The sequence below is a fragment of the Gossypium hirsutum genome, chromosome A01 (genome assembly GCF_007990345.1).
Source record: "Gossypium hirsutum isolate 1008001.06 chromosome A01, Gossypium_hirsutum_v2.1, whole genome shotgun sequence".
NCBI lineage: Eukaryota > Viridiplantae > Streptophyta > Magnoliopsida > Malvales > Malvaceae > Gossypium > Gossypium hirsutum.
In genome coordinates this window covers 71,889,762-71,901,436 of record NC_053424.1, presented here as the reverse complement: position 1 = coordinate 71,901,436, position 11,675 = coordinate 71,889,762, and the positions used below count along the sequence as shown (strand labels likewise).

The 11,675-nt window shown below is 36.9% G+C and overlaps 2 non-coding genes across 2 annotated transcripts; one reads left to right on the top strand and one right to left on the bottom strand.

Annotated features, from left to right (window-relative positions):
• Positions 1–109: 109 nt before the first annotated feature.
• On the bottom strand, positions 110–213 carry LOC121208237 (small nucleolar RNA R71). Its single transcript, XR_005903215.1, has one exon. It is a non-coding gene; the product is annotated as a small nucleolar RNA R71 (small nucleolar RNA).
• A 10,960-nt stretch (positions 214–11,173) lies between these two features.
• On the top strand, positions 11,174–11,280 carry LOC121206672 (small nucleolar RNA R71). Its single transcript, XR_005901778.1, has one exon. It is a non-coding gene; the product is annotated as a small nucleolar RNA R71 (small nucleolar RNA).
• Positions 11,281–11,675: the final 395 nt, after the last annotated feature.

Sequence of the window (11,675 nt, the reverse complement as noted above, 5' to 3'; positions counted from 1 at the left end):
GGACAGAGCTCGAGCCTGGTTGAACTCATTGGCACCAAATTCAATTACCATATGGAAAGATTTAACATAAAGATTCCTTATGAAGTATTTCCTGCCTAGTAAGAATGCCAAGTTGAGGAATGAGATCACTACTTTCTAACAAATGGATGATGAGTCCTTGTATAAGGCATCGGAAAGGTACAAAGAACTATTATGAAAGTGCCCTCATAACATAATCCTACATAGCATCCAACTTGAGACCTTTTATAATGGTCTCAATGCACACAAGAGGATGGTAGTAGATGCTTCTGCTAATGGTGGTCTCCTTTCTAAGTCTTATAATAAGGCTTATGAAATGATTGAGAGGATTGCCAGTGACAATTATAATTGGCCAACCAGTTGACCAATGTCAGGAAGATGAGTCGTTAGAGTACATGAAGTGGACACTCTCACTTCACTTGCATCTCAAGTATCATCAATATCCTCAATCCTTAAAAATTTTACCACTAATGGGTTTAATAGTTTTGCAGGTCAGCCACTGAATCTAGTTGAAAATGTAGCCTATGTCTATTGTGGGGAAGGACATTTGTTCGAAGAATGTCCATCGAACCCAGATTATGTGTATTACATGGGTAACCAGAACCAAAATTGAGGAAGGAAAGGACTACAATTCAATTTCTATAACCTATCATGGTGAAACCACCCGAATTTTTCCTTGAGTAACCAAGGGGTTGGAACCAGTAACACTTATGCCCAACCTAGACTAACTCAGCTACCTAGTTTTCACCAACAAGTTTAGAAACCAACCCAAGCTGAATAGTCCAATAGCATAGAGAATCTATTGAAGGCATACATGGAAAAAATGATGCCACTCTAAGGAATTTAGAGAATCAAGTGGGCTAGCTTGCAACTGAATATAGAAACCAACCACAAGGTGATGTACTTAGTGATACGAGAATTTAAGGAATCCAGGGAAGGAGCCAGCTGATGCTCAAAACTGAGAGAAAGTTCAACCGAGTGTTGAAATTTCGATTTCATCGGAACTAGAATCTGAAAAATTCGACAAGATAACTTTAAAACCAGATAATTCTAATCAACTAACAACTTCATTAGATGTAGAATTGCCACAGAGGACAAAACAACCAATTCCAGTAAAGAAGCCTCCACCACCCTACCGTCAAAGACTTCAGAATAGAAGCAGGAAATTCAGTTCAAGAAGTTCCTAAATGTACTCAAGCAACTTCATATCAACATCCCATTGGTTGAAGCACTTGAACAAATACTGAAATACGTCAAATTCGTGAAGGATATCCTGTCAAAAAGATGAAGACTTGGAGAATTTGAGATGGTAGCCCTGACAAAGGAATACAGTGCGTATCTTCAAGACAGACTACCCCCAAAGGTAAAGGATCCTAGATGTTTTACCATACTTGCAACATTGGAGCAACATATTGCAATATGTTGAATTCGATTCGTGATTTCGTACATATGTGACTCTAATGTCTAATGTATATATGGGCTAAGTACCTTGAGCTTCTCTTTTGATGTTCGAACGAATTGGATTAAATTGCTTAATGTGATTAAAAATGCGTATGACCATTTTGTATTTGAGCTAAAGGTGGCCATATGACGCATCAAATTCATTGTCATGTTCGGCCATAAGCTAGCATAATGAGACTTTAATAAGTTAAATTTGTTTGAATTAGCTCAAGAGCTTAGAGGACCAAAGTTGGATAAGGGAAAGGAAAAAGTGACCGAATAGCTGCCGAAATCGTTCGACAACATCCGAGGTAAGTTTTCGAGTAATGGAGCTTAGATTATGATTCGATTAGATTATGTCTTAAGTAAATCAAAATCATGCTCTTTGTATGTGACTATTGAGCCGAAATTTGTAAGTGTGATAAGTGTTTTGTGTTTGAGCTTTGGTAATGAAAATGAAATATGGATGTGTCATGATTTATTTGATATATGTGCATGGTTATTCGAATGATATCCGGGCTAAGTCCCGAAGGCTTTTGTGCTAGGTGACTATAATCGGACTAAGATCCGAAGGCATTCGTGTGAGTTGCTATATCCGGGCTAAGACCCGAAGGCATTTGTGCTAGCGACTATATCCGGGCTAAGTCCCGAAGGCATTTATGCTAGTGACCACATGCGGGCTAAGACCCGAAGGCCTTGTACAAGTAGTTATATCCGGCTAAATCCCGAAGATTACTTGAGTTTGGGAATGAGCGATCTGCTGTAATAATTTCAATTAATACGCTCGTAAAATCTCAACAACGAGGTATGTGTTGTACATGCATTGGATTAATTGATTCCCCTTAAATAGCATTCGCTCAGTCGATTAAGGAGCTTCCGGTTTTTGGTTAAGTTGATCCCTTATGTATGATTATAAGGGTTGGAAATGTGAAGTAGGACTGATTTTTGAGAATATATGTGTATATGAAATTATCCGTTTAGTTATATGAATGCTATACTTCAGTTGAGCCTAATTCCATTGCTCAAAACTTACTAAGCATTAAATGCTTACTCCGTTTCTTTGAATCTCTGTTTTATAGATTTTGGTTCGTTAGCTATCGGACTCGGGAGTGTCGAAGTCGAAGTTGCCCACACTATCAAAGCCCCTTTTGGTACACTTTTGGTTGAACTTTGAAATGGCATGTGTAGGACTACCCTTTTTGTTGTTGGTCATGGACCCTTTGGTTTTGTATAAATTTGGATAGCCATGCGAAAATGGCTTATATACACTTTGAGCTTAATTTTATAATCGTCTTGTATGATGTTCATTAAGAGGTATGGAAATGTTTGGGAACGATTAGCCATTGGAATGGTTAATCATGATCATATTTTGTGCTATTTATGCAAAAGGGCTAGTTGAATCATGGAAACTATGTAATAGGTAAAGTCTACCTTAAAAATAGATGCTGATAGCAGCAGTGACGTGAATGTGAAAACTCACTAAAAATAGTAGGAATGGAATTAAATAGTGAATAAATTATGTAATCGAACCTTGATGAATCTATTTTCATAGGAAAGTAACGAAACGATCATATAAATAGTATATTATGAGATATTTAAGTTTTCGTGAGACAGGGCCAGAACGGTTTCTGGATTCTCTCTTCCGAATTTGGAAATTCATTATAAATTAACCAGAGATAATTAGAAGTCATGTCATATATGTATAGATTTCTTTTCGAGTCTAGTTTCTATAGAAACAAACGGCATCAGTATTGAAGCCCTGTACAGGGAGATATTCAAGTCGTAATGTGCAAAGATCAGTGTAGTCGAACCCTGAAACAAGGGAGACTTTAACTAATAAAATGTACTAATTTACTTGACCAAAAATTCAAGAAAACAATTTGTAGATGAACATATGAGTCTATTTTTAGGAAAAATTTACAAAACTGGTTTTCGAGTTCTGAAACTCAAGATATGATTTTTAAGGCGAAAGTGACGCAATAACCAGCTTGTCTGGAAAATTTTCAAATGGACTGTGAAAATAAGTGGATTAAGCCCGTTAACCCCTCGTGTCTGACTCCGGCAACGGTCTCGGGTACGGGGTGTTACAAACCTACCCTCCCCAATATCTTCTCGCCCAATCTACCGAGGAGGAGACCTACGAGGACATTCCTGATGATGTCCCCTCACAGCCGAGGACCCATCGACTTAGCCACCACCACCCTCTCGTCTAGTTCATGCGGCGGCTTTGTATGCTGACATCTCTGAGTGCCTTACTCGAATCGAGCATCAGTATTTTCAACAATTTGACAACATTGATGCTACCTTACAGCAGATTTATCAGCACCTCCACATCTCATTGCCAGTCCCACCTCACGAACCATCCAATGATGAAGATGTTTAGAAATATTTATTTATTTTTCTGTATTTTTAATTTTTATTAAAACTACTTTTTATTTTTGTTAGAATTTAGAATTTTATTTTTAATTATTAATTTTGGTTATTTCTTTTTGATTACTTATTCTTCCTAATATCCGCTAAAAAGTTCCTGATTTTATCACAGTTATATAGAGCTCTTAAGCTCATCATCACATAGGAACTAAAACTCCACCGGGAAAGGTTCTCCACGACTACCATGTCCTCCTCGACCACGACCATGCCACCATTAGATATAATATTCTTTTGGCGTAGGACTTATGGCCTAATGAACCACTACGACTGCCGAAGTATCCTCCTTCACTCTCGAACCAATCACTCTCCAAAACTCTAGTTCGAGGATTTCACCATACAAGAAGTTTCACTTCTCTCCCTATCTTATTTTTATAACATCTATCTTTGTACATTGAGGGCAATGTACATCTTAAGTTTGAGGGGGTATTTATTTCATTATCAGAAAAATCCCTAAATAATCATCTTGTTCTCTTGAAAAACTATCATATCGTATTTAGGATAAATTTTAATTGATTTATGATTTTGATTGATATATATTGAATTAAAATACAGGCATTTATGCATTGATTGTTTAAACCTTAAGACATTAGAGAATCAAGTATGATAAGTTGATTTTAAGAATTTAAAATTATAGGTTGTTTCCCCAAGTCTAGGTATTACTTTGAATTGGAATTCACGAGTCTAAAACATCAAAAAGCCATAATTTTTGTGAGATTTTTGAGCCTTTTAAGCATCTATTAATTCTTTCATACTCACTTTCATTATTGCTTTGAGTGCGTCAGTATTGAACTGTTATTCTAGAACTTGCTTGATTATGCATGTCGAGACCACACCATTTGATTTGATATGTCAAAATGATTAAGGCACTTAGGATTAACCCACTCATGCCATGAAAAGCCTACCTCCACGATTAACCCCTAGTAAACCCCCTTGAGCCTAAGAAGCCATTTCTTGTATTACCCTTAATATTAACCTTTAACCTATTATTGTTGAAATCCCCTAAATTAATCCCTATTTTTGTCGAGATTTGAGTTGAATGGATTGTCTAGCTATGTTTTGTTCCCAATAGTTAGTCTATATTATTTAACTTGTTCTTAAAAAAAACACTATGTATACATATCTGTACTTTCATTTTTTGAGAGAAGCGCTGTTGTACGTAAGTGAAGATTAACTCTTTTTCTAGTTAGGAAATTTTTCAAATTCAATCTCGATTCTAACCCTTTCTTTCAGCTTGTGACCACACCCCTTAACCAAGCCTCATTACAACCCTCTAAAGACCTTTTGATTGATGTATCATCTTAACTTATAGTGGTGGAGATTTGATTTTCATGCAAGCCTATGGTAATGACTTTTCATTATTGACTATTGAGTGCTTCATTTATTGTCCTTAAACACCTCGAGTGATTTGAGTGGATCTTTAGTGAGGATGTGAAACTCTGTATTATTCTAAATCAAAGGTAATTACTTAGATGCGGAGAGATACCTATGTTTGCATGATTAAATACTCAACTTGGAATGTTTGAAACTTTTATGTTCTTTTAGTTGAACTCTCAATGTATGATTACCTATGGATTATTCTGAGATATTATCAATAGGAATTGTAAGTTGAGGAGAATTTATTTTGATTATGAGTTGAGAATTTTGCTTGAGGACAAGCAAATGCTTAAGCGTGGGGGTATTTGATAAAATGTAAATTATACATATTTTTACCCCATGTTTAATGCATTTTATGGATGATTTCTCATTAGAATTGGGGAATTCAATGCTCCTAATGCTTTAATTTCATATTTTATACTTAGGAGAGCATAGGAGAGCAAAAGGAACGAGAAACAGGCTAAAAACAGAGAAAATGGGCCAAAGTACGAAATCAACATGGCCTGGACCTCTTCACACGGGCAGACCACATGGCCGTGTCAATCTGGCAGAATTGAAGCACGATTCATACGGGTATAGCACATGCCCGTGCCATTTTAATAGGCTCAAACACGACCTGAAGTAATCGCACATAGGCATGTTACACGGGCGTGTCTCTGTCGAGGCCAAGTTGAGTCCAATTCAAAAAAGGCCACTTTGAGGTCTTATAGGCATTCCAAAGCCTATAAATACACATGAGAAGAGGAGAAAAAAGGAGACGGAGAAGAGGGGGTAAGGAATTACTCCAAGGAAGTTGATTGATCCATCTTAGAAGCCGGATTCATCATCAAGACTGAAGATCTCTCCTCAATTTCCCTTCAGGAGTTTTGGGTTTTCTTTATGTTTTGTATTCTTTATTCTTCTGAGATGTTTTCTTATTTAGTTATGAACTAAAACCCCTAAATACCTAAGGGGAATGAAACCTAAGATGAATCTTGTTATTATTTTCTGAATCGTATGATAAATATTTAAATTGTTCTTAATTATGTGCTCTTAATTCTTGTTTTGATATCCCAGGATACTGATCCAAGACATGCTCTTATTCAGAGGAAGAATAGACCCTGTCTAAGAGTACTTCTGTCATAATTAAACAGAGTTGATTGCGCACCTAGAAATAGGGTGACAAGATTTTTCCGGATTAGGGTGAAACCTAATAAGGGGATCTATAGATCGAGTTAATGCAACCTTAGAGTGTTAATTAGAGAAAAGTCTCGGTTATTCAATCTAGGGATTAGACGTTATTAGTTTTGAATAGGGATAATAACATAACTTAGGGATCTCTACGGAACAAGTTGAATGAATAAATCGTCCGGTTCGGACCAGAATAACAAGTAAAGTCTAGGTGGATTTTTCCTTAGGTATTGTCTCAAGTCAATCGATTTTCCCAAAAGCAATTCCCCAATTCTTTTCTCTGTGCGTTCTTAGTTTAGAAAATTAGTTAATTAAAATAAAAGCTCCTTTTATTCCTAGGCTAGATAATAAAAAGACAGTCATTACTAGTACTTTTAGTTCCTTTGGGTTCGATAATCCGGTCTTACTAAAACTATACTACTGTTCGATAGGTACACTTTCCTACATCGCAGTAATAGTTAGTTCAAGAACGAGTAATTATAAATATTTAAAACATATCACGAAACCTCGCGATCAGTGCTCGAGGTAGGCATGCGGCGTGTGATGGAGCTCGGGCTGCTGGCTAACTAGCTGCTAGGTAGCTAGGCATGGTTAGCTAGGAAGCTGCGGCACTTAGGGAATTTGGTGTTTAGAGGGAATTTTGAATGAAGAAAAATGAAGAAGGTTGGTGGTATTTATAGTGAGGGAAATAAAAGTTAAAGCAAAATTCTTAGAAAAATTGAATAATTAAAAATTCTAAGTTCTAATTCTACTTAGAGTTAACAACAATTAATATTTAATAAAATACATATTAAATTATTTAATTGCTATTAATTTATTAAGATAAAAACTTATCAAATAAATATAATTAAATTAAAACTAATCCTAACTCTATATAAAGTTGATAATAATTTATATATATTGTAATGGAAATTTGAAATTGAGTTGCAATTTAAATTTTGGATCAAAATTGACCCTTTTATTTGAAAGACCAAAAAATTTATTTTCTATTTAGGGAATAATTTCTTGGAAAATTATGTTAAAATCAATTCCCAGGAAAGATTGAAGGAGTCACAAGCGGTCCCACTTAAGTTCCAATTTCCTAGACAGAATTTATTTAAACATACTAATCCCAAAAATATACCCTAAATCATTTATTAAAAAGGAATATAAGAAATTTAAACATTCGATAAAATGAACAAAATTTGATTTCGTTCAGTCTTATCTCCCCAGTAATGTTTTAGATGCCGAGCATTAACTTGAAAATTACCTCCCTTACCTTGGAGTTCAACAACTCTGTACGGATAGACGTCATGAATCGTAAATGGATCGGACCAATGTGATTTTAGTTTACCTGGAAATAACCTTAATCTGGAATTAAATAACAAGACTTGCTGACCTGCTTCAAATTCTAGAATACGAATGTGCTTGTCATGCAATTTTTTAAGTCTCTCCTTGAGTAATTTGGCATTTTCGTATGAAAACATTCGAAATTCCTCTCAAGCTTAAGATCCAAGTTGAGTTGTCGAAGAGCCCAGTAAGCTTTGTGCTCTAACTCCAAGGGTAGATGGCAGGCTTTCCCAAAGGCCAACCTACAGGCTTTCCCAAAGACCAACCTATAAGGTGACATCCTTAAAGGTGTCTTGTATGCTGTTCTGTAAGCCCATAAAACATCATCCAGTCTTTTGGATCAACCTCGTCAGTTTGGGAAAACTACCTTCTCAAGTATGCCTTTTATCTCCTTGTTTGCCAGATCAGCTTGCCCATTCATCTGCGGATGGTAAGCTGTAGCGACCTTGTGTTCCACTCCATGTTTATCTAATAACCATTTCAACCACTTGTTCACAAAATGGGACCCTTCATCGCTGATAATAGCTCTTGGGGTTCCAAACCTTGTGAATACATGTTTCTGCAAAAACTTCATCACAACCCTAGCATCATTTGTCAGATAAGCTTCAGCCTCAACCCACTTAGACACATAGTCTAATGATACCAATATATACTTGTGACCAAAGGATAGAGGGAAAGGACTAAGAAAGTCAATACCCCATACATCGAACAATTCTACCTCAATGACATTTGTTCGAGGCATCTCATTTCTGTTGGTGACATTTCCAACCCTTGGACATCGATCACAATTCTTTACCTAAGCATATGCATCCTTGAATAGTGTTGGCCAAAAGAATCCGGCTTGCAATATTTTGGCCGCACTATGAGTACCTCCGAAGTGTCCCCCACTCAGAGCTGAGTGATAATGGTATAGAATCTTTTGCACTTCTTCTTCTGCCACGTATCTCCTAATCATTTGATCTGTGCACTTTTTAAACAAATATGGCTCTTTCCAGAAATAGTACTTCACATCGTGAAGAAATGTTTTCCTTTGATGATATGTCTTATAAATCGACATCAAACCACAAGCTAAATAGTTAGAAATATCAGCAAACCAAGGGGTATTGGACAAGATATACCTTTAATATGTGTTCATCTAGAAACGTCTCTTGAATTGGTATAAGAGTAGAGTTCCCTTCTTGGAGCTCCAATCTAGACAAATGGTATGCTACTTGGTTTTCCACTCCCATTCGATCTTGAATTTCTAGATCGAACTCTTAACGTAGAAGCACCCACCGGATCAGTCTTAGTTTAGCGTCTTTCTTGGCAAGTAAATATTTAAATGCTGAGTGGTCCATATAGACAGTCACCTTGGTACCTACAAGATAAGATCGAAACTTGTCAAAAGCAAACACAATAGCAAGTAACTCTTTCTCTGTTACCATAATTCAGTTGAGCTCCTGTTAGAGTTCGACTTCCGTAGTAGATTGGATGAAAAAATTTGTTCCTTCACTGACCCATGATAGCTCCTATCGCTGAGTCTCTTGCATCACACATCAATTCAAATGGCAAATCCCAGTCTGGTGTGACGATTATGGGTGCCAAAACTAATCGACTCTTCAAATCATTGAAACTCTTAAGCACTTTTCATCAAATTAGAACGTCATGTCCTTCTCCAATAATTTACATAAGGGTTTAGCAATTTTGGAGAAGTCCTTGATAAATCTTTATAGAAACCGGTGTGGCCCAAAAAGCTCCTAACACCTTTTACAGATGTTAGAGGTGGGAGTTTCTTTATAAGACCTATCTTTGCTTTATCAACCTATATTCCATGTCTTGTTATCCGATGCCCTAGAACAACACCTTCTCGTTAGTACCTATATTCCATGACACTTTTCCCAATTGAGTACAAGGTTTGTTTCTTCACATCACATTAGTACCTTGGCTTGATTGGCTAGCCAATCATTATATGTATCTCCAAATACTGAAAAATCATCCTCAATTTTTCCTTCTGGATGTGCTAAGGATCGATTTGCTAATTGAAGTGTAACCATAGTATGTCTAACTTCACCTATCCCCAACTTCTTAAATATTGACATAGGCATCAAGTTAATACTCGCACCTAATTCACATAATGCCTTACCACAATATGTTGCTCTAATGTTGCAAGGGATGGTAAAACATCTAAGATCCTTCAACTTCAGGGGTAGTTTTTCTTGAAGGTATGCACTGCATTCCTTCGTCAGAGCTACCATCTCAAATTCTTCGAGCTTTCATTTTTTGAACAGGATATCCTTCATGAATTTGATGTAGTTCGGCATTTGCTCAAGTGCTTCAACCAACAGGATGTTGATATGAAGTTGCTTAAGTACATCTAGGAACTTCTTGAATTGAATCTCCTACTTCTGCTTTTGAAGTCTTTGAGGGTAGGGTGGTGGTAGTTTCTTTACTGGAACTAGTTGATTCGTGTTTTGTGGCAATTCTGCATCTAACGGAGTTGTTAGTTAATCAGAATTAGCTGGTTCTAAAATTATTTTGTCAGGTTTTACAGATTTTGGTTCTTGTGAAACTGGAATTTCAACACTCGGTTGAACTTCCTATGAATCTTGAGCATTAGCTTGCTCATTTTCCTCTTCGATGGTATTGGGCTCTACTGTCTTCCCACTCATTAATGTGAACACTTCTCGAATTCTTTGTATCACTAAGTAAAACACCTTGTGGTCGGTTCCTGAGTTCAATTGCAAGCTGGCCCATTTGGTTTTCCAGGTTCTTCAATGTAGCTGCTTGGCTTTGGATTAAGGCATCATTCTTAGCCATGTATGCCTTCAACAAATTTTCTAAGACATTGGGTGGTTCCGCTTGGGTTGGTTTCTGAACTTGTTAGAGAAAACTAGGTGGTTGGGTCGATCTAGGTTTGGCGTAAGTATTACTGGTTCCAACCCCTTGGTGACTCCAAGAAAAATTCAGGTGGTTTCACCATGATGGGTTATAGAAATTGGATTGCAGTCCTTTCCTTCCTCAATTTTGGTTCTGGTTACCTATGTAGTACATGGATTCTGGGTTTGATGGACATTCTTCAAACAAATGTCCTTCCCCATAATAGACATAGGTTATATTTTCAAATTGGGTTGGTGGCTATGCTGCAAAACTATTAGACCCATTAGTAGTAAGAGTTCTTAACATTGAGGATATTGATGATACCTAAGATTCAAGTGAAGTAAGAGCATCTAATTCATGTATTCTAGCAACTCGTCTTCCTGATGCTGCTCGATTGGTTGGCCATTGATAATTGTTGCTGGCAATCCTCTCAATAATTTCATAAGCCTCATTGTAAGACTTAGAAAGAAAAGCACCGTTAGCAGAAGTGTCCACTACCATCCTCATGTGAGCATTGAGACCATTATAAAATGTCTCAAGTTGGATGCAATGTGGGATTCCGTGATGAGGGTACTTTCGTAATAATTCTTTGTACCTTTCCCATGCCTCATATAAGGACTCATCATCCATTTGTTGGAAAGCAGTGATCTCATTCCTCAACTTAGCATTCTTGCTAGGCAGGAAATACTTCATAAGGAATCTTTATGCTAACTCTTGCCATGTGGAAATTGAATTCGGTGGTAATGAATTCAACTAGGCTCGAATTTTGTCCCTTAGCGAATGCGAGAACAGCTTCAATCATAATGCATATTCAGGTACCCCGCCTAACTTGAAAAAATTGCTCACCTCCATAAACAGTATTAGTGTAGGTGAGGATCTTTGGTAGGCATTCCACTGAATTGGCCCATAGTATGAAGCCTCTGGAACATGACTGGCTTCAGCTCGAACTGTTGTGCCTCAATTTTGGGTCTCCTAATACCCAGATTAAAATCATGAAATACTGGCATGGCATACTGTCTTAAAGCTTTATCCCTATTATTAGCAATAAGGATAGGATT